General features: G+C 43.4%; 1 long non-coding RNA gene across 2 annotated transcripts in view; it reads right to left on the bottom strand.

Moving 5' to 3' along the window:
- Positions 1–23,785: 23,785 nt before the first annotated feature.
- The window catches only part of LOC118844022, an 83,589-nt gene continuing 81,017 nt past the window's right edge, over positions 23,786–26,357 (bottom strand). For both annotated transcript variants that reach the window (XR_005009949.1, XR_005009950.1), the window contains 2 exons: positions 25,149–25,265; positions 23,786–24,200 (listed from right to left, as the gene is read on the bottom strand). This is a non-coding gene — a long non-coding RNA (uncharacterized LOC118844022). The remainder of the gene's footprint in view (positions 24,201–25,148; positions 25,266–26,357) is intronic.

Genomic DNA, 26,357 nt, shown 5'->3' with positions numbered 1-26,357 from the left:
ACATTAATCATGTTGTAAGAGAAGAATCAGAACAAAAGGGAAAAACCACGAAAAAGGAAAAAAGTGAAAATACTATGCTTTGATTTGCATTCAGACTCCATAGTTCTTTCTCTGGATGTGGACAGCATTTTCCATCACGAGTCTTTTGGACTTGTCTTGGATCGCTGTATTGCTGAGAAGAGCTAAGTCTATCATAGCTGATAACAGCACAATGTTGTCGTTACAATGTACAATGTTCTCCTGGTTCTGCTCCCCTCACTCAGCATCAGTTCATGTAAGTCTTTCCAGGTTTTTCTGAAATCTGCCTGTTCGTCATTTCTTACAGCACAATATCTTACATTCATCAACCACAACTCGTTAAGCCATTCCCCCATTGATGGGTTATCCCCTCAATTTCCAATTCTTTGCCATAGCAAAAAGAACTGCTATAAATATTTTTGTACATGTGAGTCATGACATTTTCCTTTTTTTATGATCTCTTTGGGATACAGCCCTAGTAGTGGTATTGCTTGATCAAAGGATATGCACAGTTTTACAGCCCTTTGGGCATAATTCCAAATTGATTTCCAGAATGGTTGAATGAGTTTACAACTCCACCAACATTGCAAAATAATTGCTCTTTTTGAGGTTTCAAACGCCCCAGTGAGGCAAGACCAGATTTAAATGTAATTGGGAAATATTTGACAAAATAAATAAAAATACAATATAACACAGATGTTAATATGTGGTTTTCTAAGTCAATATGCTGCTGCAGGGATCTTTGTGTGGGTTTGTTTTCATTTGAGTTTGACACTGTTGCACTAAACTGTCTTTTAGGCTCTCTAGTTTTTTCTTCCAGCCTGGTAACTTAATCCTCTTCCAAGTTGTACCAGGGGACCTCTTCAGAATTCAGTTTACCTGCAAAGCATCCCAGAGGGATATTTTTGAGGATGGTGACAGATTTTCCTCTCATTAAAAAAAGGACAAATTCAGAAGAATTCGTTGCTAGAACTGGATGTTTTTGTATTACAGCTGCCATCATCACTCAGTCGCCTCTGGGGAGGCTTCCTGAAAAAGGGCTTTACCCACTTTAAGGGGGTTATAGTTGTATAAACTGCTTGACTTTGAACGGCTTTTTGGAAATGAGGATATAGAGGAATTAGCAATCCTCAGTCTCACATTTGTAGATGGGCACAGCACGAGGCACCCAAACAGTGAGAATACAAACCAAGCGATCCTTGGAATTTCAGGACAGTTTTAACAACTGTGGTCATGAAACTGTTTGGGTTTTTTGTTTTGTTTTGTGTCTTAAAATTTGGAATGTGACAGACCAACCACAGTGATTTTACAAGCCATTGGGGCAGCACTTGAAAGGACAATGCTAATGCTCTCCCCAAGAGCCCAAAGACACATCTGGAATTGGGGATACGGACAGATGTGCCAACTGTACTTATTTAATTAGTTGAGGATAGGCAGGGTTGCTTCATCAGCTTAAAAAGTTTCCACACACCTCTAAACTGTGACCTGCAGTCCTCTCTCTGGAGCCTCCATTGAGGGGCCCCCCAAGGAGCTCAGAGCTCAGGCCCCGGCAGCATTTCCTTAAGTCCAGTAGAAATAACTACTGCTCGACAGAGGAGATAGAACCCATGCACCTACCTAGAGGAGTCTCTCAATGGTTGCCTTGTGTGCTGCTATGTCTTTCCCCTGGCACAGGAAGGCAGAGTCAGGACCCAGCAGTAGCAGCACCATAGTGCTCCTGCTAGACTGGAGAGCAGTGAGAGTGCAGGCCCCTAGCAATCTTCTGCAGAAGGGAACAGTCAAGATCACCAACATGGAGCAATTAGGAGGCACAGTCAGAGTCCTGTGCCAGGAGTCAGAAAGACCTGAGTTCAAATCTGGCCTCAGAAAATATCTTTTGATCCTGGGCCAGTCATATTAACCTCTGTTTGCCTCGTTCTCCCCAACTGTAGAATGGGGATGATAACCGCATCCAAGGTTGTTGGAGGATCAAATGAGATATTTCTAAAGCGCTTAGCACCGTTCCTGGCACATAGTGGTAGGTGCTGTATAAATGTTATTACTATTATTATTTATTATACTGGGCCAGAGTCAGGTCCCATCATCAGATCTAAAACAGCTAAAGAGTTAAGGCCATAGTGGCAGTGGTTGTCCTGCCCTGGTCCATGACAGAGCAGCAGATCCTAGATGAAGAGGCATTGGGCAAAGACTCAGGCTTCAGTGGCAGCAGGCAGTGGATCCTAGATGAACGGGCATTGGGCAAAGACTCAGGCTTCAGTGGCAGCAGGCAGTGGATCCTAGATGAACGGGCATTGGGCAAAGACTCAGGCTTCAGTGGCAGCAGGCGGTGGATCCTAGATGAACGGGCATTGGGCAAAGACTCAGGCTTCAGTGGCAGCAGGCGGTGGATCCTAGATGAACGGGCATTGGGCAAAGACTCAGGCTTCATTGGCAGCAGGCGGTGGATCCTAGATGAACGGGCATTGGGCAAAGTCTCAGGCTTCAGTGGCAGCAGGCAGTGGATCGGCTCTCAGCCACAGGGGCAGCCCAGTGGCAAAAAAAGAGTAAAAACTGCCATGTGAAGTGGCAAAGGGCAAGCCCATGACAGTCCACTCCTTATTGTAAAGCAAAACTTCTTGGCCTCTTTATGCTGCTGCCAGTGATCCTTGTACAACTCCTTCCCAGGGAGCGGACCAGGTGGTGGCATTGCTGGGAGAGAGCTTGCTTGAAGGTGAGAAAGTGGAGGTCAAAGTGCCTAATCAGCCCTCACAGAAGGAGCAGCTCTCCGGAGGCTTTTCCTAAGGCAAAGAGTTGTATTCCTTCCCTGAAGAGCTCCCTCAGGGGACTCTAAATAGACGGGGAGGTCTTAGTTGGTGGACCAGAGGATGAACGCTACATGGGTGATGGAACAGTGCAATTCTCCCTGTCCTGTGATGAGGATCAGTGGCTTTGCAGGAAGTATCATCATCTTTGCTGTAAACCTGATGTTCCTGGTGCTGTTCCTAGTCACTGTCACTATGAACTGCAAAGATTTAGCATCGCTGAACACAAGGACCTAATAGTTTAGTCCTTCCTAAGACTCTCCCAAACTCAATCATTCCCTCAAAAAAGGGTTACAGTTTGTTTTGTTTTTGCTATGTTTCTGTTTTAGTGTTTCTCTTCATCTTTTAGTGCTGCCTATAGCAATCCTCTTAAATACTGGAGGTCTGGGCCCAACAACAACAGACCTAAAGTAATTTTAAGTGGTAGAAGGTCCCTTAGAGCAATGGTATTAAACTCAAATAGAAATGGATACCTACATCCCCACTTATTGATTCAGAAGACTATAAATTAAGAGTATCTGTTGTATTTTCATTTCCTTTATTAAATATTTGTCAATTACATTTTAATCTGGTTTAGGCTTGCTGTCGGGAGTTTTGCAGGAGTTTGCAGAAGTGGCCTCGAGTTTGACACCTCTGCTCTAGAAGACCACCAAAGGGTGGAAATATGCTAAGAGCAACATCCTCCCCACCCTCCTCCCCAAGCAATTTAGCCTAGTTTTTGTCTTAAAAGGTAATGAAACATTTCTCAATACTTGGTTAGCTCAAGGGACTAAGGTCTCAGACTGTTGACATCACTTGCTCATCACTCGAGTACAAATGAGCCATGAGGGGCTGGGGCGATTCTAGATGCCCGGCTGGTGAACTGGTGATGGGATCTTCACTCGGCTGAATCGACTCAAGGGATTGTCTATCCTCGTTGAATATCCTTTTCTTGCTATTGCTAAGTAAATCCCCTTTTGTTAACTACTAAGCAACCTACAGAGTATCTCATTTGGTTCCAATATCAAACCCAAACTACCAGGGGACTGGCCTGAGTCAGGTCTAGCCTAAAGTATCACATTACAATCTGGAAGCCTCCAGAGAAAACCAGTGAGGAGAGGGGCCACTCTATCCTGACCCTGACAATGGGACATCTCAGGCTACCATGGTTTCAAAGCTGCATTGCCATTACCTCTGCCCCAGGGCCTCACTCTGTATTCTCCCGCACACTAAAAAGTCTTGTTCCTCAGACTGGTGAACTCCAAAGAAGGGCTTGGAAGGGCTCCAGGAGACCCCTGGGACTCAGGCCTAGCCAGGGAGAATCCAAAATGCTTGCCTGGCTTCTTATTCCAATTACATTTAGTAAACATCCAAATTCCCACCAATTCACACTTCTGACACACTAGTAATGCTTGGGAGCATGATCTCTAACTTCAGCTACAACAAAACCTTCAACGCTCACATGGTTGGAACTCTATCAACCATGCCGCTCCCTCCACAGGTGTTGCAACAATTCAGCTAGCAACTGCTGTGGGGGTGAAAGACCAATACAAGCCCAACAACAAGAACACCTCCAGCACGTGTTATTTTGATCTGCTTTACTAAGGGAAGCAACATTAAGGGGTTAACAATCTTATTTCAATCCAACATACAAATATCATTCACTTGGTTCAGGGGAAAAAGCCAGGACCCTGAACCTCAGAGCAAATACAAACAAATTACAAACATACATTATAAACAGACCAAATTCATAGTTACCAAGAAACCATCAACATCTGGGTGAGCCGGGAGGCTCTTAGAGCAGCTGCCCAGAGTCCCATGAGCCTCCAGCAAATAGCTCTGTTCTCTCTTTTTATACACTCTTTAGCCATCATCAAACGTCATCTGAGCGATCAGAACTCAGGCTCCTACTATTGGCTCTGGTCTTAGCAACTCCCCTTAGAACCCTGAGGGCTTCACACCCTCACAGGCTTAGCACCTAGTAGATAGGGGTTTGGGCCTGGGGCTTTGTACCTAGTAAGGCTCAATCAAAGAAACTTAATTAATTTATCATTCTAAAACAGTAAAAAAAAGTCCCAACTTAATTGATATTACAACAGGATAGGTTGGATTGGGGTTTCCAGGCAGGTCAAGAGGCTAAAGTGGGGCATAAGGGGCTAGACTGGCTCTTTCAGCAACCAACTAGTCCCTAGTACCCCAATCTGGAGCTGGTGCATAAGTAGTAAGTAAGGTACCTACTATTCATAGAGGAGAATCTCACATTACAACCCTGATTCTGATTCCCAAAGTATTTGTGTCTTTGCTACAGTTCCTGAGCCATTACCCTCCAAAGACTCAAAGTAGGACATTACCCTCCCTAAGCCTAAGAGGAGAGGGAAGTAGAGGTGGGGTGATATCTCATCAAGGAAGGTGGAAGAATCACCCCTGAGGTTAGAGCTGATGCACTTTTTTCCATCTCTCAACATATATATCCCTTCCAACCCAGCAGTCTTGAGCAGTCCTCTCCTAGAAAGAATCACAGGATTTCACTGGCCCAAACGATCAATCAACAAGCATTTATTAATCACCTACTATGTGCCAGACACTGTGCTAGGCACTGGAGACACAAATGGAAAGAGTAAAACAATCCCTATTCACAAGGAGTTTACACTCTAACGATGGAGACAAGTACATATAAAAATAAATATGAAAAAAATAAGTAAAACGTTGACTACAAGATAGTTTGGGAAGGAGAAAGCCAGCAGTTGGGGAGATCAGGAAAGGTTTCATGGAGAAGCTAGTGCTTGAACTGTGTCTTGAAAAAGAAGGATTCTGTGAACTGGAGGGAGAGGAGAGCATTCCAGGCTTGCAGGATGGCCCAGTACAGCACGGAACCAAGAAGGAAAGTGGCTGGGGTGAAGAACAGAGAGAAGGCCATTTGTGTGGAAGAGTCATGTACGATGAAGCAGAAAGATAGGCTGGGAGCAGGCTGTGAAGGGTTTTAAAAGATAAACAGGGGGAGCCTCTATTTTATCATAGAGGCAACAGGAAACCACTGGAGTTTACTGAGTAGGGGAAGGACATGGTCAAATCTGCACTGCTTGGGTAGGATACACCAGAATAGAGAGAAACTTGAAGCCAGGATATCCAGTTTGAAACATCCAATAGATAATTAATGATGAGAGTTGGGGAAGGCTGAAGCTTGGGGGAAAACTGGAGCAGGATATATAGATCTGAGTCATCTACCTAGGGATGATAACTAAACATTTCGGGGCTAATGAGGTCAATGAGAGAGAAAGCACAGAGTTTCAGGAGGGCTCAGGATACATCCCTGACAGATACCCACAGGCAGAAGATGTGATATGGATGTTGAGTCAACAGAGCAGACTAAGGCACAGGGTCTACCTGGATCTAAGCATCCTAGGATGGATCCTGGGCACTAGGTCTTCAATAGTAATCATCCCAGATGAAGGGATTTAGTTGTATTTCTTCCTTTCCCAGGTCTTTTGTTTTGATTTTACACTTCACATCCAGAACCTATCAATCATCATTTGATGGCTCTGGGATACTGTCAGACACGGGTAGCAACTCTGGTCTGACTCCCAAGGTTACTTCGGTGTGGATGGCCCTCAAGTTCACAAAAGTGGGCCTCTCTTCCCCCTCCCCTCTCATTTTTCTTCCTCGCATGACCCGTCTTCCCACACACAATCACAGATAGGCAGACAGACAAAATATATGTGTAGGGGTCATAAAATAAGGAGGGGCAAGTCCTTGTGTTTGAGGAACTTATAGCTTAGTGGGGGGGTGGGGAAGGCTGATAAACATAAGACAGTATGTGTGATACAGCCTACATATGTGCAATATGTGCTATGTTCAGGGTAGGGAGAGGTCAGCGAGATCTTGAATAGCCAGGAAAGCCTCCATGAACAAGATTCTGGGGCAGGTCCTTGAGGGATGGAGAACAGGGGGGAAGTTATCACAGGCAAGAGCAAAGGCAAAGTATGAGAATATAAGTGGCACATAAGGGGACAATGAAGGGCCCATCTTGGAGAGTTTTGTTTTAAGGAGTAGTCAGGGGTAATATTAAGAGGTAAGACTGTGCCAAATTATGTTGGATCTTGAAATGAGTCCTGGAAAGAGAATGAGGGGTTTCTAAGTTCTAGTTCCAGCTCTACCACTAAATTTATAAATATAGGGTCAGAGATTAAGAACTGGAAGGGACCTCACAGGCCATCTGGTCTTTCATTTTACGGAAAAGGAAACTTTTTTTTTAGGAAAGTAAGTTACTTGTCCAAGGTCATACAAAGAATGAGTGGCAGAAAAAAATTGACCTTGGGTCCTCTAACTCTGCCAGTTTGTTTCACTCATAGCATCATAGTCACATACTCCCTCTGGGTCTTGTTTCCCTTACGTTTAAAATGAGGGCACTAGATTAGAGGTTCCCAAAGTTCTCTTGGCTCTAAATCCCATGCAGGGATGGGGCTATGGGAGAAAATCCACAAGCTGCCTTCCAGGAACCTCAAACAGGATGCAAGAGACCCCTTACCCAGCTGCCATTCAGGATGTGACCAGATGGGCTCTGCTCTTTGCATTCAAAAAAAATTTTTTTAAAAAGAAGAGGAAACTTTTAAGAGTTCCTCTGTGCCAGAAACAGTCACTCACACCTGTACTCCAGAAAACATGTGTTAGACAGATAATACACAGGAGGCACTGGAGGTTTCAGACTCCAACCTCTAACAGGTTCACTCTTGATCTGGTTAGACAGGAAAGACAGCTTCAAAGGGGTTAATAGTAAGCTTTATTCTAGTCTAGTCTTCTCTAACACAGTATTGCTGATAATGGAAGCACTACAAACTCCTACAGTATTTCCTAATCACCCTTCTCACAGGCACCAGCGAGAAGGTGGTGGGGGGGCAACTACCCCTTTGACTCGATGGGGCCAGTTGAGACAAGGACAACTTATGCATTCAATCCTAAAGGGTTCCCCTAAATCCCCTCAAGCCTCCATGGGGGTCGATCATGGCACACAGCCTTCCAGCTTGTGCATTCAACCATAAAGGCTCCCCAACTCACTGACCACTGACCACCTGTTTCATAGGGCATCAGACAAAGAAGGCATAATGCCAGCAATAGCCTCACAAGTTTACATCACCTCATCCCTATATCTCACTGTGCAGTCGCAGTGGATGTTTACAGGTTCAGCACACATGTTTATATTATTTATCCTTATATAATATATGCCGTGCAAGCGTGGTGGAGATGTTTTGAATCATGAGCCTGGGAACTCATATCTAATACCTGGGAAACAGAGATTGTTATGGCCACAGATCCTGGGAAACGGAACTCTAAGAAATAATAACAAAAATACACTTTACACACACCAAAATCTACCTTATTTACACTAAAATTCACCTTCCTTACAACATGACAAATTCATGCTCAGGAGAAGAGGTCAAAGTGTGACCTTGTACCCACTGCGATAGAGGAGGAGAGGAGGGGGAAGCCTGGGGTTCTAGTCCTGGTTCTGCCCAACTAGCTTCATGACCATGAGCAGATGGCTTCATCCTCACCACAAGCTCCAGTTCTTAAATTCTTCCCTTTCTTCCTCCAGTCTGTTCCGTTCTCATTTCTTCTCACCTCCTAGTTTTCACCAGTTCCACCTTTCCATTCCTTGGCTCCCTGTCCTTCCATCATTCACACTCGCTCCACTAATCCTCTAACCTGGGCCACATGACATTTTATTTTCCATTTCTACTCCTGTGCTACCAGAAGCTTATGGAAGAAGTCACAAAGCTGACAGGATCTACCACAAGGTTCACGTTCTTGAACCTCAACCAGGCCCTCATTGCTGCCCAGCATCCTTTTTATCATCCGCGGCTGACTTCCTATCATGCTCCTCACAACAGCTGAGTCAAACCTTCACACTTTAAAGACAGAGGTCAGATGATATCTCATATCCCTTCTTCTGCGTCTCAAAAAATGGACATTTTCACTCATCCGTTCTCCTTCGCTCCAATCTCTGAGGATGAGGAGACATCTTCTTACCAAGTCTTATCCTCCCACAAATCTGTACGCTTGATGCTGTGCCCCTCCCATCTCTCTGAGAAGCTGTCATTTTCCCCATCAATCATTCCTTCTTTCATCTGCAATCTCTCTTTGTCTACTGGCTCCTTTCCCATTGACTACACTTTTCCTTAACCCTATCATCCCCTCAAGCTATTATATCTTCCCTTGCTTTCAAAACTCTGACAGACTAATCTATTTGCTGCTTCCATGGCTTCACTCCCCATTCACTCCTCAAAACCTTGAAATCAGGCATTGACGCAGAGGTGTGCTGGTAAATGTTTAACAAACAGCTCTCTAGAGAAAACATGAACACGGACATGCTTTTATGCTTAATCTGCCTTATTAACATTTTCTCCACTTTCTTAAGTCTAAGCAATCAACCAATCAAGCCCTGATTTGTAGCATTTCTCAATTATCTGAGGTGCAAATGCTTTAGCGTAGCCTGGTTCTGTTCACTAAAATTGTTCTCTCAAAGGTTACCAATAACCCATAATTGCTAAATCAAAGGGCATTTTACTCAGTCCTAACCCAGAGCAGCTAGGTAACATAGTGGATAGAGCACTAGGCCTACAGTAAGGAAGACTCATCTTGATTTCAAATCTGGCCTCAAACACTTACTAGTTGTGTGACCCAGGGCAAGTTACTTACCCTGTTTGCCTCAGTTTCCTCATCTGTAAAATGAGACGGAAATGGCAAACCACTCCAGTATCTCTGCCAAGAAAACCCCAAATGAGGTCATGAAGAGTCAAACATGACTGAAAACAATCCTCCTTTACCCCTCTGCAGCTTTTTGATGCTGTCCACTACCTGGATCTTACTGGAATTCTTTCTTTCCTTAGACTCATGTTATTATTGTCAATTCAACTCTCTTCCTACTTGTCAGTCTTCTCCTTAAGTCTCCTTTGCTATAACATCATCTACATGCCATACCCAAGCATAGGTGGGCCCAAGGTTTTCTCCTAGGCCTTCTTTTTTCTCTACTCTCCCTTCTTTGGTGATATCCTCCGTTCACACGGATTTAATTAATAACCTACATACCCAGTCCTAATCTTTCTCCTGAACTCCAAGCCTGCATCTCCAACTTCTTGCTGGACATCTTCACCATGTTGTATCACCAGAACTCATCGTATTCCAAACTGAACACTGTATCTTTCCTCCAAACTGGCTCTTCTTCAAAACTTTTTATTTCTCTTAAATGCTGTTGATGGAAATACTATCCTCCAATCAACCAAATTCGTTATCTTTGACTCTTTTACCCCTAACCCTAATCCCCACTTGATCAACTGCCAAACACTAGAAATTCTTCCCAACAACCCTAGTATCTGACCCTTCTCTCCAGACCCACTGTCATATTCAGACCATTTCCCTGCATTCGGTCTCTTCTCTCCCAGTCATAGTTCACATAGCTACTAAAATAACCTTCCTAATGCATCCCTCTGGCCACCTAACTTCTCTGTTCAGAATCCTTCACTAGCTCCCCAGTGTCTACAAGGTACAATGCAAACTCCTTAGCTTCACATATAAAGCCCTCCAAAGTCTGCTTCTAACATACCTTTAAAGTCTCACTTCACATTATTATCCTTTATTGTTTCAGCCAAACTAGACTACTTACTGTTTCTAGAAGTCGACTTGCCATTGCCCACTTTGGGCTTTTTGCAGGCTACCACTCACTCATGCCTGAAATGAACTTCCTTCTCAACTCACTTTCCTCCTTAGCCATCTTCTAAGAACTAGTCACCTTGACACTCATCCAGAGACTTCGCTCTGAGACCCTACTGCCTTGACTGATGAGAGCCTCTTTAGGCCCACCACTTCAGGAAGGCCCCAATCATACTTTGCTTTATGCACCTCCTTGACTACCTTCTCATCCTCTGTCTTACCACCTTTTCCTCCCCTTTCTCTCCATCCCCACCCCCATCAGTTCTAGAACCATAATCAAGCTGCCATCTTGGCTCTGCCCCTCTGGAACCATAATCAAATCAACTCTATAATCACCCCTGGAAGGAGCACTTCAACTTCCTCTCCTATGGCCCCACTCACCAACCCCTTAACTTTCCAAATCAAAGTGCCCCTCCCCTTCACCATGTTTGTTTTCTCCATTATAAAGCAAGATACTTGAGAGTGGGGGCTGTCTTTGCTTTTGTGTTTGTATCCCCAACACTTAGCACAATTTATGACACAAAGTAAGCACTTAATAGATACTTTAAATTCATTTATTTAAGCCTGATATTTGGAATCTTTCAAGGCCACACTGAGAAGCCATCTCTCATGAAGCCTCCCCATTTCTCCCAGCTGAAAGTGATCTCTTTGTGCTTCAACTATTTCTTAGAGTCTGCATCTAGATCTCTCCTTTGCTCCCCCATGATACCCTTGTTATGTTTATCTCTTAGCATGTTGTTTTCTACCCATGCCTATCTCCCAGTAGAAAGTAAGCTCTTTTTATTTCTCGTGGTTTTTCTCTTTTGTTCTGATTTTTCTTTTACAACATGACTAACGTGGAAATACGTTTAATATTACTGTACATGTACAGCCTATATCAGACTGTCTGCTGTCTTGGGGAGGGGGGAGAGGAAGGAGAAAAAAATTTAGAACTCAAAATCTTATAAAGGTGAATGTTGAAAACTATCTTTACATGTAATTGGAAAAAATAAAATAGTAGTAAGTGGGGGGATAAAAGAAAGTAAGTTCCTTGAAAGCAAGGACTGTCATTTAAAAACATTATTTTTGTTTTCTCTGGGGTTTTTAGCACAGTGTCTTAAACAGAGTAGGCACTCAATAAATGTTTAACTGAAGATGAATTAAAATGTTATCTTCCCTAGGCTTATTCTGTAATTCCTAAGGAGTCATGACTCCTTTGTTTTTTTTTTTTAAATTTTACTGATATATTTTATTTTTAAATTATCTATTATTTCCCTCATTCCATCACCATCTCTCTCCCTCATACTATCTTTCAGAGAGCCAGGACTTAGAGTAAAGAAAAAAAGTTCAGCAAAACTAATCAACATACTGAAAAAGTCTGATGTTTCATGTAGTATTCTAGCCCTCCATTTCTGCAAAGAAAGAGTGAAGGGACTTCCCTTTTCTATTCTATGGAATCAAGTCTGGTCATTATAATTTTGCAGCCAGTCAGTCAAAAAATATGAAGTGCCTACTATGTGCCAGATACTGTGCTAAGCACTGGGGAAACAAAAGCAAAAGACAGTCCCTGCTCTCAAGGAGCTCAAAGTCTAATGGCGTGAGAAGAGGAGGGAGAGGAACAACATGCCAAAAACTAGGTACAAACAAGCTATATATAAGATAAATAGGAAACAGCTAACAAAAACCGCACTAGAATGAAAAGAGATCAGGAAAGTCTTCCAGCAAAAGGTAGTATTTTAGCTTGGGGCCATCTCCAGTTCTTCTGATCAATATCTGGCCACTGGACCCAGATGGCTCTGGAGGAGAAAGTGAGGCTGGTGACTTTGCAAAGCCCTGCCTCACTTAAATCCAATTCACTTGCAAGTCATGGCATCATCTTCCTGATTCACAGTCCTCTTCTAGAGCAAAGGACAAACAGCCACAGAATTTTAGCTGGGATTTGAAGGATACCAGGGAAGGCAGACTGCCAATGAAAATTCCCAGAGCCCGGAGATGGAGTGTCTTGTTGACAGGAAGAAGGCCAGTTCACTGGGGTGCAGAGGGTGGGGGTGGAGTGAAAAGTGTAAAAAGACTAGGAAGTTCAGGGAAAGGGAGGTTGTGAAGAGCTCTGAATGCCGAACAGACTTTTGTTTGATCCTAAAGGTGATAAGGAGACAACGGAGTTTACTGAATAGGAAGTGGAGTGGAGGAAGGACTGGAGTGGGGAGAGACTTGAGGCATACAGACACCCCAGTGGGCAACTGAATAATTCAGATGTGAGGTGAGGGGGGCCTGCACCAGAGAGGTGGTAGTGTCAGAGGAGAGAAGGAGGCAGATTCAAGAGATTTTACAAAAGTAAAATAGGCAAGCCTTGTCAACAAATTGGATGGAGGAGATGAGAGGGATCAAGGAGTCAAGGATGACTTTTAGATTGTGATCCTGAAGGATTGGGAAGATGATGGTGTCCTCAACAGTAAGAGGGAGGGTGGAAAAACAGAAGGGTTCGGGAGGAAAGAGAATGAGCTCAGTTCTAGACACACGGGGTTTCTATTGTTTTATTTTTCTTTTCATTTATAATGTTGTAGTTGTGTGCACTGTTTTCTTAGTTATGCATTTCTTCAGTCTGTGTTTCTCCATATTCAATACATTCACTTTTTCTTACAGCACAATAACATTCCATTACATTCATGTACTATAATCTATTTAGCCATTCCCCAATTGATAAGTACCTGATTTTTTTCTAGTTCTTCACTACCACAAAAAGTGCTACTAGAAATATTTCAGGTAATAGAGACATTTGTTTTGTCATTGACCTACTTGGGGTATAAGTCTAGCAACTAAATCTCTGGGTCAAAGGGTATGCATACCATAGTCACTTATTTTGCATAATTACAAATTGCTTTCCAGAATAGTTGTATTAATTTATAGCTCCACCAACAGTGCACCAGTATGCCTGTCTTTCCATAAACCCCGCCCCCCAACACTGCCTATTCCCAGCTTTTGCTACATATTTTCTAATTTGCTCGTTGTCAGGTGAAACCTCAGATACATTTTTGTTTGAATTCCTCTTATTGGTGCTTTGGCAAATTTTTTCTTACAATTATCAGTAATTCATAATTCTTTTAAGAACTGTTTGTTCATATCCTTTGACTACTTACTTATTCTTTTGGGAATAGCTCTTGGTCTTATGTTTCTGTTAGTTGCCTATGTCAGACCCTTCTCAGAGATCTATGATACAAAGATTTTATCCCAGCCAAATACTTCCCGTCTTATCCCAGATGCATTACTTTAGTTAATGCAAAAGTTTTTGCAAGTAATGAAAATTATCTCCTTTATCTTTCGTATTTGCCTCTATTCCTTATTAAGTAAAGATTTTGGCCTCTTTATCTCATATAAGATAATTTCAGGGGAAAGGCACTAGTAACGGGGTAGAAGTGGGGGTGAATCAGGAAAGACCTCATGTAGGAGTTAAGCCTTGAAGGAAGCTCGAAATTCTAAAAGGCCAGAGCAAGGAGAAAATGCATGCCAGACATAGGGGAGAGTCTGTACAAAGGTATGATGAGATGGGAGATAGAATGTTCTGTGTGACAAACAAGGCAGCCAAGGTGGCTATACTGCAGAATGGATGAAAGGGACAGTTTAACAGAAAGATTAACATGGTTAGCAAATATGGACAGAGGGCCTCCAATAGTGACCTCTCTTTTCTACCTTATGCTTGTGAAGAGACATTGACAAACTGGAACATGTCCAGAGAAGGGCAGCCCCTGTAGTGAGGACATTGAAAATTATGCCATATTAGGAGGGAAAGGTTGAAAGGATTTGGAGTGTTTATCTTGGAGAAGACCTGGGAGTGACTTGATCACCATTTTAAAGTATTTGAAGGGCTATCACTGGGCAGAAGAAGCTGATGTAGCCTGGGTAGCTCAGAGGGGAGACCTGAGACTACCAGATGCAAAGAGAAATTTGGCTAAACATAAGGAGGAACTTTATAACTGTTAAAGCTGTCCAATAATGGAAACACATACCTCGAGAAGTAGTAAAATTCCTCTCATTGGAAGTTTTCATATAGATGTCAGATGTTATCCTTTGGGGATGATACAGAGTAGTGCTTCTTAACCTGGGGTCTATTATCTTGTTTTAAATATTTTGTTAACTAGTTTTTAAAAATTGTGTCCTTTGTAATTGTATGTATTTCATCTTACGCATTTAAAAACATGATTTTAAGAAGGAAGGTGTCCAAAGTTTTCACCAGACTGCCAAAGGGGTCCTTGATACTGAAAACATTGAGTATCCCTAGGTAGAACTTACTGCATAGAGTGTAGGTTAGACTAAATTATATCAGAGGTTTCTTCTAACACTAAAATCCAAAGAATGTATTGATTTCATTTGGCTTCAATCCAATTCGACAAACACTTACCAGATAAAATTCAAAGAACAGACAATTTAACATTAGACTTAGAGAGGCTAATGGTGAATAGTTAGGCTCTTGCCTTCAGGAACTTGGTGAAAAATACACCAAACTAAAAGATCAGGAGAAAGGAATTAAACAAATGTGGTACAGGGAAAGAAAGTTGGATTTGAAATTCAAAGGTTTTGAATCCTGACACTCTTACTTAATACCTTGGGTCATGTAACTTCTGTGGGTCTCAGTTTCTCATCTGTAAAATGAGGGAGCTGAACTAGATGACCTCTAAGGTCCCTTCCATGTCTGAATCTATATTCCTATAAAATATTCACTAAAGGCCTACTATATATAAAACACCATATTAGGTGCAGAGCTACAAACAGATAAGACAGAGTCCCTGCTCTCAAGGAGTTTACAATCAAAGTGAGAAGGGGGAGAAGTATGTTTAAATGTATGATAATGCAAAAGAAAGAAATCAGAGGAAAGACCACTCTCACCTCGTCAGAATAGGGATGGGGGCATTAGTTAAGCCCCCAGTAGGTGAGGAAGAGGAAGGAATGGGAAGAGGTACCAGGGAAAGGGCACACTTTTGTTTTTGCAGAGGGTTTCAAGTTCATTTGGGGTATTTTTGAATGTGAAGCACTATCAGGACATACAGGTGAAGACATTCAGCAGGCCTGTGGAGACATAGGATAGGAGCCTTTAGGAGAAGCTAGAGATAAAAATGTGGGAGTCATCTGTATAGAAGAGATGCCATGTGGATGGAGGCAGCGTTGAGTGAGAAAAGAGAGACTAGTATAGAGTCTTGAGGCATCCATGCTTAAGGGGCAGGAGAGAGGTGTGAAGCCAGCCAAGGACACAGGAAAATGGTTAGAGATGTTGAAAGAGAATCCTATGGATTTGGTTTTCTGACTGTCTTAAATACAATAATATACAATCCAAGAAAAAAGAGAGTATCAAGGATAGGTATATGTATGGGAGGGGATTCTACAGAGAGGACAAGGGTCCTTCTACCTACATTTCTTGGGGCTGTTATTCTCACCATGATAAAGACTTTATTTGTCATTCTCTCTCTGCCACTAGATAGGCGACTGCACAGACAGGACCTAGGGTTAGGGAGACGGTACTATGGACACACTGTCAGAGAGTGGAAGGAAAAATGAAGGTCCACAAGTTTTTGTTACCATATTACTAACACGGAGGACCTAGTGTTCAGGCCATTGCTGCTCTGTCCCTACTGCAGAAAAAGCACAACTAATATACTAGATTTGATCCAGGCTTTTGGGAGAATCCCCAGGGCTGTAGTCTGTGTCCCCTCCCTTTGTCTCCCCTTCAATCAAATGTAAAGAGAATATAATCCAAGACTTCAGAATTGAAAGGGACTTCAAAGATCTTTTGGTTTGATTCCTTGCCTTTCACAAAACCATGGCAATATGGAATTAATCTCATTGTCAGCTGGGGTGAGGTAAGGGTGGAGGAAGATGGAGGAGGGGTGGTAGACAGTATGACCAGGACTGTGAGAACAGAAGCACTGACTTGGGAAGGAAGGGCCTAGAGCAGGGGCAGGGGTCAGAGGCTGGAGACAAGTACTCAAGAGGTTTGTGAATAGGGTGTCATATGCCACTGACAGGAAGAGGTTTCTCACTTCTGTTCCAAGCTGTATACTCCATGCAACATGTGTGAAACAATCATTAAGTTGGACACTTCTGCTGCACACAGTGACCTAGACTAGGTTGGTCTCCTCACTCTGACCATGGCTTTTTTATTTTGTGGGGGCACAGGGAAAAGAAGAAATCCCTGGCAAATAAATGTTGATTCTCTATCTATAGAGACACAGTTCTTCCCAGGTACCTCCAGCAGCTAAGATCTCTCTTCTCTGCTCCCTAACTCAACACTCATTTCCTGGAAGCCAGCCAGCAGTGTCTCTAAGCCAAACTACTGGACAGAGCACCAAGGAGCTCAACATAGTAGAACTTCCTTTGTAAACCTCAAGGTTCAACTCTTCTCACTGGATGTATCTCATTCATAGGGCCACCCCTCATCTTGGATTCAATTTAATCCAACATACATTTATAAAACAGTCTTCTTAATCCAGGGCACTATGCTAAGTAATGAGGGTGGGTGGGGCAGCCTGTGTGTGTGTGAGTGCAGGTACAAAGTGTCATGGGAGTAGAAAACAGAGAAAGGTCACTGCGGGCCAAAGAATAATGAAGCAGGTGGCATCAAAGTCAAGTTTAAAGGCTAGAAGGGTAGGTTAGAGCTGGATTGTAAAGAGCCTTCAGTCTGTATTTTATCCCATGGGTAAGGGTAAGCCAAAGTGGGATTTCAAGCAGTGACAAGACCAGCAGCATCATGGTATAGCAGAAAGAACATTGGATTTGATGTCAAAGAAAGGTCTGGGTTCAGATACCTATGTGACTGTGGCAAAGTCACTTTGTCACGCTATTTGGAACAGCGTCTCTTCATCTGAAGATGAGCCGTGATGGATCAGATGACCTCTAAGGGCCCTTCCAACTTTAATCCATGATCGTACGCTTAAAGAAGAGAAGCTGGGTGATGTAAAAGATAGTTTGGAGAAGGGAGAGGGGAAGGATGAAGACCTGTTTGAAAGTTACTAAAGTCTTCTGGAGCAGACAGCAATGAAGGCCCATATTAATGCAAGAGAAGGGGAAATGAAAGGAGAGGGAATGGATTCCAGAATGTTGTGGAGAAAGAACAGGACTTGGTAGGAAGGAGTCCAATAGAAGCAAAGTGGAGACAAAGGAGAAAAAACATTATCCCCTTACTTAGACCCCATTCAAAATCGCCGAGACCCTCCAAGGTGCTCCGTGCTAGGTGCTCTGGGGGATATAAAGATAAATAAATATTAAGTTCTATGTACTTCTCCTCCCATCCCCACCACTTACTTGTGTGCGCACACACATGCACTCATGCACATACACCCCCTACACCTATACCACCAGTACTAGACTCTTAACTGCTGCGATGTTGTCCAAGTCACATGGTGACTCAGGGCTGGACACGAAAGGCAGGAGGGAGGAACAGTCCTCATAATACTTGCTGACGTTTTGGCTACAAAAAGGCGCATACTCATTTGCAGGACTAACGGCAAGAGGATATGAATCTTAGGTTTTTATACAGTGCATACAGCACTGGGCCTAGATTCAGTTAGACCTGAGTTCAAATTCAACCTCAGATACTTACTAGTGTGCAACCTAAGGTCAGTTACTTAACCTCCATTTTCCTCAGTTTTCCTCAATTGCAAAACAGGGCTAACAATAGCACCGACCTCACAGGGTCATCATTGAGAGGATCAAATAAGATCATATTTGAAAAGCAGTTGGCATAGTGCCTGGCACACAGTAGGGGCTTAAAAAAATGCTCGTTCCCTTCTCCCCTGCTCAGGTCTGTCTTCCTGTAGAGGGAATAGAGGGTGAGCCAATTTATCAGTGTTCTACTTAGCACTGTGGCCCTGAGCATATGTTGCTGTGACAACGATGTTGCTAGCAGCTGCCGTAGAGGTGAAAGAGCACACAGGAGGGCTGCTAGCACAGGTTCTTCGGAAGGCTTTTCTAAGGAAAGCAACTTTAAGGGGTTTACAATCTCACTTTAATTAAACATATATATATCTCACTCACTTAGTTCACCCTGAACTTCAGAGCAAATATAAACAGAAATCACAATACATAGTTACCAGAGAAGCACCAATATCTGGGTTTTCAAAGCCGAGGGGGCTGCTTCAGCGGCTTACCCGGAGTCTCGTAACCAACACCCTTTCAACGAGTGTGCCCCCAAAAGTAAAATGACAACCTCAGAGCTCCTGCACTCTGTTCAGGGCCCTGAGGGCTCAGGGCCTAGTTAGCAAAAAGGTGTGGGGCCTGGGGCGTTCTTGTTTCTTAAGCAGGTCACCAAAGACCCTTGATTCAATCAAAAACTACCAATTGAAACAAGGGCAGGCCTCCTTAAAGGCACTTGATGGCGTTCTAAAAGAGAGGACAACAAAAAAGCTCCCCCCTCATTAGCATAACAGTTGCCGTGCCACCCATCCTGGATTACACGGATGTGTGCAGAGCAGCACATATTTCTATAGGACTTAAAGGCTTACAAAGTACTCTCTCAACTATTCTACCAGGTGAGTAACAGCTGTAACAGTCTCCGAGAAGTGACTTACTCAAGGTGGCTTGGCAGTCTGTGCCAAACCGAGGGGCAGCATCTATGAGGCTCAGTGACCATTTATTGAGTGCACTTACAGTTTCCAGTTTGCCTCTGAGGAGCTTTGTCTGCCCAGGGCTACTAAGGGCAGTGATTTCTGGTTAGAGAGGTTCTTTTCTTCTGTGGAAACCACTGAAGATGGGTGCAGGTTCCATGCTAGCTCACCGCTAGGGCCATGGCAGGGACTCAGTAAAAACGTGATGAATAATGGGTTGGATTTATGTCCTCATGTTTCACCTTTGGCTCCTTCCTAGTGTCCCCACAGCTGTGGAACAGTTTTTTTAATTTACTGTTCAGTCCTCATATTAAAGGGACTCATTTGAGAGTCTTACCCACTCTGGCGTCCCTCAACTCCAGCAGGGAAAGGGGAAACAGACTGAACGTAAGGGCTGGAAGGTGGTCTGGTCACCAAACCACAGAGTTTCAGCAACAACATCTGTGGGAAGCTCATGAGGAACTTGGCCCCATTCCCTTCCCCCCTTCCTCGGGGTGGGGATGGGGGAGGGTGGTGGGGTAGACGAGCACGGTACAGGAACCTATGACTGAATTACAGCGTCTCTCTCAGTTTTTACTCAGACCAATCAGTTCTTTTGGTGGGATCCTTGAGAGATATCCTATGTTGTGGTCAGAAGGTAAAGAAGGGTATAACTTCCATCTCTGGCCTTGTCTCAATTCCTAATTTACGCTATCATAAGAAACACTAAAACTGCATGAACTAGCAGTCCCCAGGAATAACTTCCATTTAATTTAACACATTTATTAAATACCTATTGTGTGCTAGCGGCTGGAAATGGAGACCCTTCTCACAAGAAGCTTACATTCTAACAACTGACTTCCTCTGCCTTATGCCTCTTTCATTTCCTTTCCCAAACCCCATTAAACCTGAAATTTCAAGGCTTGTGGGTACCCTTGGACAAAACAGTAGAAGCACAAAGCAGCTGGTTTGCGGGTTAGGACTTTGGTCCTTAAGAATCTGGCTGGATTTACTTATAAATTAGAGAAAACTTATGATACTGTCCCCTAAACACCACTCCTAATCAGTCTCAAGGAGGCCAGTGCCTTTTGGTATCTACTGACAGCTACAAAGTACAGTGATTTTGGGTGGGGACTGTTTCTCTTTGTCTTTAGAAACCTCCAAGTTTGAGATAAAACTAAATCCCAAGTTCAGTTACAGCTTCAAAGCCACAAACTTTGTGTTCAGGATGCAAGGTGAGGGGAGGGAGCCGGTACTTTAGGTGCCCTGAGCCTGTTGCTAAGGTCACTCCAAAGCCTGTTTTGGCCGCTTCTCTCTGACCCTACATTCACCTCCAAGCACCCTGGGAAACATTAACCACAGATGTGAAATTAACATCTCAAAACCACAAGTGCGTTTCCTTTTGACACAAGGCTCTGCTCCTCTTTACTCTAATTTGGCCTTTTAGCTGGGCCCATTTCAGAGCCCGTTCATAGCCTGGCCACAGCTCAAAGAAAAGCCCAAAACCTGGGGATGTTGTTTGTGCAAAGCCAAAGAACTAGGTAAACTAAGGCAGAAATTGCCCTGCTGGCAGTGCAGCCCTGATATCTTCCAGCCCAGCCTCCTGGGCCTGTTTCACATCTGCAGCTGTTAGGCCTTAGCTAAGCTTCCCCTCCCAAGACCCACACACCACCATAATGCCCACTCCTGGGCCCCACTTCCTGCAGGGGCAGGGCCAGGGATGTGAGATGAAGACCAAGGTGGGAAGGAAGTGGTGCCTGCCTGTCATCCTCATGGGGGCGGGGACCAGAAGGACACTGGGGAGAGCTTCCCTGCTGGGCCTCCACAGTCACCTTGTTTTGTGCTCAGTTTCAAAGTCACTTTTTATGCTTTTACTGACTCTTTGGCTTATCTTTAATTAACCCAAGAGGCTGAAAGTTCTCTCTATCCCCCAAGTTTGCCCAAGCAAATCAAGGAGGGATACAGCTTCTTGAAAGGACCCATGGTTTAGGGACCAGCCATCCTAACTGCTCCTCCTGACTTCTCTCTAAACACCCAGTTTAGAAATGGGCATTTTAGCCAGTAGCTCCCTTACTGAAAGGCCTATTTGTTAAAGTTTGCCAGGTGGATGACCTAGTCTTTCTCCTTACTTTTCTTTCATTCCCATTAAAAACTTCCTCAGGGAGACTGCAAAGGGAAGCCTGGAAGTTAGTTTCATTCCTATCTCCATGGGAAACAGCTTCATGTAGTGTTTCCACAGTGCTGGCCTTGGGAGTCAAGGGTCAAGATTTCAAATTCTGACAACCTATCTGGCCTTGCTTCTTCACCTGTAAAATGGGGGGAGGGGAGGGGAAGGGGAAGGGGAGAGAAAAGGACCAGTTTACACAACCTTTAAGGTTCCCTCTACTATGATCCTATTCCCCATGGCTGCCATTCCCAACAGCCTGGCCTGATTCAGCTAATAGGAGGCAGGGGAGGCTCATGGGGAACAGAGAGGCAATCATGTAGCTAATTTCTTTGGTCACACTTCGCCAGCCCGACTTTCCTGGCCTCTGCATTAACCTTCACATCTTACTTCTCCATTCCCCTATTGAAGCTTCTTAGAAAACATGATGCTCAATATTTTAAGGATAATCAACTTCAAAAGACTTAGTTACTCTGATCAAGGCAATTCCAAAGGACTCATGATGAAAAATGCTATCCCCCCCCAGAAAGAGAACTCTGTGGACAGATTGAAGTATCCTTTTTTAAACTTTATTTTTCTTTTTTGTGTTTGTGTTTTCTTTTGCAACATGGCTAATATGGAAATATGTTTTGCATGACTTCACATGTATAATCAATATCATATTGCTTGCCTTCTCAAGGGGTGGGGGGAAGGGCAGGAGAGAAGAAAACAATTTAGAACTCAGTATTTTTAAAAATTAGAACTCAGAATGTTTAAAAAAAATTTTACATGTAACTGGGAAATATTTAACAAAATAAAAAAATACTTAAAAAAAGAAATAAAACATGCTACTGCTGTCTTGCATGCAGCCCAGCTATGCTAACTTCATGCTGGAGCTGTCTTACTTGCTAGCCGCTGGTACCCCTGGCAAGAGGAAGTCTGGGGCATTCGGTGGCCCAGAATTCTTAGCTAGGTCCAAGCTGTGTGTGGAAATCAAATAATCAAAGTCACAAATGTGTCAGAGAATAGTGTGTATGGGGAGTGGGACAGGGAGACTAGCTGAGGATAGACCCCAGCTGGGAAGGTATGTGGGTAGATAAAGGACTCAAGGTCAAAGACAGAACCATAGTGGGAAGAAGGAAAGAACTCCTTCTAAAAGGCACTGTTTTGTGATATAGATGTTTAATTAATGTTAACTGAATTTGGGATAGATTGTTTATACCAAGTCCAAGCTAATCTTAAACTGGAAACATTTTTTGAGCCTCCTCATACAAATGAAGAGCTTGATAAAACCAATATCTAAAAGAAATCAGGCTCAGGACAAAAGGAAGTCAAGCAACAGGCTTAAAAGAAAAGTATTATGCTCAGCCTTTCCTTGTGTTTAAGAGTTTTGGCAAGTACGAGCTGCAGTAAAGCCTAAGGTTTCTCAGCCCAAGGATGTGGGAGGTCCTATCATTCAGGCCAGAGAGAATGTTTAAGGCCTTCTTCCCCTCTCCTGCTTCTGACTGGGAAAATCCCAGAAGAAAATCAATTCAACCTTCTGCTAGTACAGAGCTGTTTCCTGTTTCAGTTTCTAGTTTCAGTTTCCAAGTTCTAACAACATCTCATCCAAGGTGCCCAGGGGAGGCACCAAAGGGTTGGCTAACCAAGAAAATGCACCAACCACAGACGGACTTCTTGGCCTCAGGAGCTCTTCAGCCCCCAAACTGGTGTGGACCCCAGTCACTGGCTTGTTGTCAAGCCCAGTCTAGAATATATCCCAACATGAGGCCCCAGTGCCAAGTACAGAAGAAAACAAATATCTGCTAGCATGTTCTATCTCTAAAACAAATGAGTGTACTAGTCTCTTGGGTCATCACCAACTCTGAGGCATGAGTTCTAGAGAAATCTCAGGCTGCCATCATATGAGATTTTGTCACCACCACTTCAGGTTTTCCTTTAACATAGAAATGTGTTTTTCTGTGTAATTATAATGATTAAACTTGACCTTCAAGAAGACGGGAGAAAATGTACCTCCCTCCGTTTTTTGCACAGACCAGGGACTATGAGTATGAAATACTACATACACTGCCAGGCTAGGCGGATGCACTGGTTAGTTAGGCCGAGCTGCTTGCCTTCCTTTTTTTTTTAAAGGTTTTGTTACAAGAGAAGGCTCTCCAGGTGAGACCAGATATATGAAAATTTAGGTGACGCAAAAAAAAAGATATCAATAAAATTTTAATTTAAAAAGCCAAGATGTGTTCCAAAGATAGTCAAAGAGACAGAATAAGAAGAAAAATTCCCATAACCCCAACTTTGGAGGGAGGGGATATCAGGGAATGTCTCTACAGAGAGCTCTTGCCACAGTTTATAGTCAGCAATCAGTCTGAGAAATGGCTGGGTGGGGAACTTGTGTCTGCCCAACGTCCCCTGGAGACCAGCAGGTGTAGCAATATGTTAATCTAGTGCAAATTTGCTCTTCAACATGGCTGTTATCAGACTTCTGATAAATCATTAATCAAATACACCATAAAAAGATAATGTGTTCAGAACTTGGCTGTAAAGGTCCAAGCTAAAACATTAAATAAACCCTTCTTTAGGATAGCCTCAGAGCAGAGAAACAAACACAAGTTTATTAGGTCCAGTTCCGACAGAGAAAAAAGTATTGTCAGTCTCAAATACAGATGTTAAAATTCACTTCTGTAGCAATCCATAAGCTGGATTGTTGCCAACTTAAGTCTGGTTTAGAACATAAGTATTTCCACCTAACTGAAAGCTGGAGAGCAACAGTTCTTCGTTCAAAGGTCCAAGTCAGTCAGGTCCAAAGCATGGGACAGGAAAGCCATTCATCCATCTGCCTAGGAAGTGAGATCGAACCATCTTGTCAGGGCACGGGCTGCCATGCTAAGCTGTCTGGTGGTCAGTGGAAGGACAGAGCAAGCAAGTCTGCACTCAGTGAAGCCATCTGGGTGTATCTGAATCAACATCTGTTTACACGCTCATCTGTACCATCAGCTGGACCGGAGCCTGAAAGGAAATTTCAAAGCAAGGGCTTTTAAAGAAATGTTTCAATCTGGTTGTCACAGGCATATAAGGATTCATAGTGCTCCCTTCGACCCACAGTAACATGATCTGTCCTGGGAGGGAGGAGAGGGCGTGGGGGGAGTCAACAGATCAGAAGAATTGCTTTAGGGGCAAAGAAAGCATTCCATAGATGTATTTGTCTAGAAATTAATCACTAGTAATAGTCCTTCCTTCTCTTTAGGGCAGGGGCTCTTAAACCTAGAGTCCACAAATCCCCGGGGGGAGGGGGTCCATGAACCTGAACTGAAAAAAAAAACACGTTTATATCGATATAATCGATTTCCTCTGTAGTCCTACATAATTTATTTCATACATTTAAAAACATTCTGAGGAATTCACAGAATTTGCCAAAGGAGCCCATGACACAAGAAAGATTAAATTAGAGGATGGTTGGGATTTGAAGGATCCTAGCCCCAGCAAAGCCCTAAAAACTAACAAAGAAGTGACTGGAATGTTAAAAGTAGGGACTGAAGGGAGAAACGTGCCCAGGAGATTTGGTTGTGCTACCCACCTCTGAGGTATTTTATCACTCCTGGTTTCTTCTGTTATCAACATCTCTACTAATTGATACCTGGCAGCAATTTCCCTTCCCCCCCCCCACTTCATTCCCAAAGCTAGCTCCAAGCTACAGAACAAAGAGCTGGCTCTCACTTTACCTTCTCACTCTCATACTCTGATTATTTCTCACCACACAGCTCTCAAAAGATGGGAGAGGAAAGAGCAAGGAAGCTACTGGGTTGCAACCTGCCTGGAAACTCTCCTGGGAGTCAAATATCTTAATTATGTGCATAGATTTTGCAGAGAAGCTAGTTAAGAGAGCTCTCAGGTGAAAATTAGAAGAAAGGGCTGAAAGTGGGTCAAGAAACAGCAACCTCAATCATTCCTTCTCACCTCATAAACTGTGAGTCAACAGGGAAACCCAGAGGCCTGGTGAATAATGACTTATTTTTCAGTCAGTCAGGCAATGTCTTCTGTACGTGCATGGCCCCATTTCAGTCCCTGTAAGAGCTAACAGAAGTACAGAGCTTCGTTACTGACCATTACATTAGCTTGAACTCAGTGTGAAGCTGCAAATGGTCTCAGAATCTCCCTTAGATCTGGTTCCCATCCCCCCAATGATCTCCTGATACATTCTAGGACTTTGTCATGAGTTAAAGTGAATCTCACTGGCATGTAACTTGCAGGTTCCATGCTTCCCCCACCCCACCCCCCTTTTTGGAGGGGGAGGGGGGAGGGGAGGGGGAAATAGGGTATCTGCCCTTTTCCAGCGCTGGGACATTGTTCCTGTTCTCCATGACTTTTCAAATATGATTGACAGCTACTCAGCGATCATCCACACATTTATTCACTTGGGTTTCAACTCTGGTCATCATGTTTGTTTCTTCCATCAGAAGAGAAAAATCTCCTTGGAAGAAAAGTAGCAACAAAAACAAGAAATGTATAATTCTTTCTGTCCATTATCTGTTCTTGTCCCATTGATCCCAAGCAGCAATCCTTTCCCTTTTCTGATCCTCCTCTTGCTCCCAACACAGATTAAGAAAACCTTTCTGCTGTTCTTTAGACTCAGAGCCAACCTCCACCGCCTCGGAGCTTCAGCGATCTTAACAGTTTTCTTAGAGAACTACGCCTCTCTTCAGTACTCCTTTCCTGTTTACTGCCTTAGCTTCCGTCTTTTATATATCTTTTTAAAACACTAACTTTAAAAATCAATTGGTTCCCTGAGAAGCTGTGTGAGTCTCTTCAGTCGGCTCCCCCTTTTCTTCCTCATCCTGGTCTCTGTGCTTGTGTTCTCAGAATTTCATTTTTGAGTTTCCCATCTCTCTTGTTCCAATTTCCCCTGTCAAATTTTAGGCCATGGAATCCCACCTGATTCCATTTCTCTGAACATTCTGAAATCTGCTTTTCAAATTCTAGGGGAATATGTTTGGGTTTCCTCTCCTGATTCATTATAAACTCTAAGATGGAGTGACCATTTCCCCCCCAATGTTCCTATCATTTCTACTTCAACAGCCAATCCTTCCGTGTTGGTCCAGAATGAGACGTAACAGAATAGTTCCCTTGGTTGTTTTTTTTACCTTTGGAATAATAAAATTATCACTA

Source organism: Trichosurus vulpecula, chromosome 3 (assembly GCF_011100635.1).
Source record: "Trichosurus vulpecula isolate mTriVul1 chromosome 3, mTriVul1.pri, whole genome shotgun sequence".
Lineage (NCBI taxonomy): Eukaryota > Metazoa > Chordata > Mammalia > Diprotodontia > Phalangeridae > Trichosurus > Trichosurus vulpecula.
The sequence above is the reverse complement of the archived record's forward strand: the minus strand, read 5'-3'. Positions and strand labels throughout refer to the sequence as shown.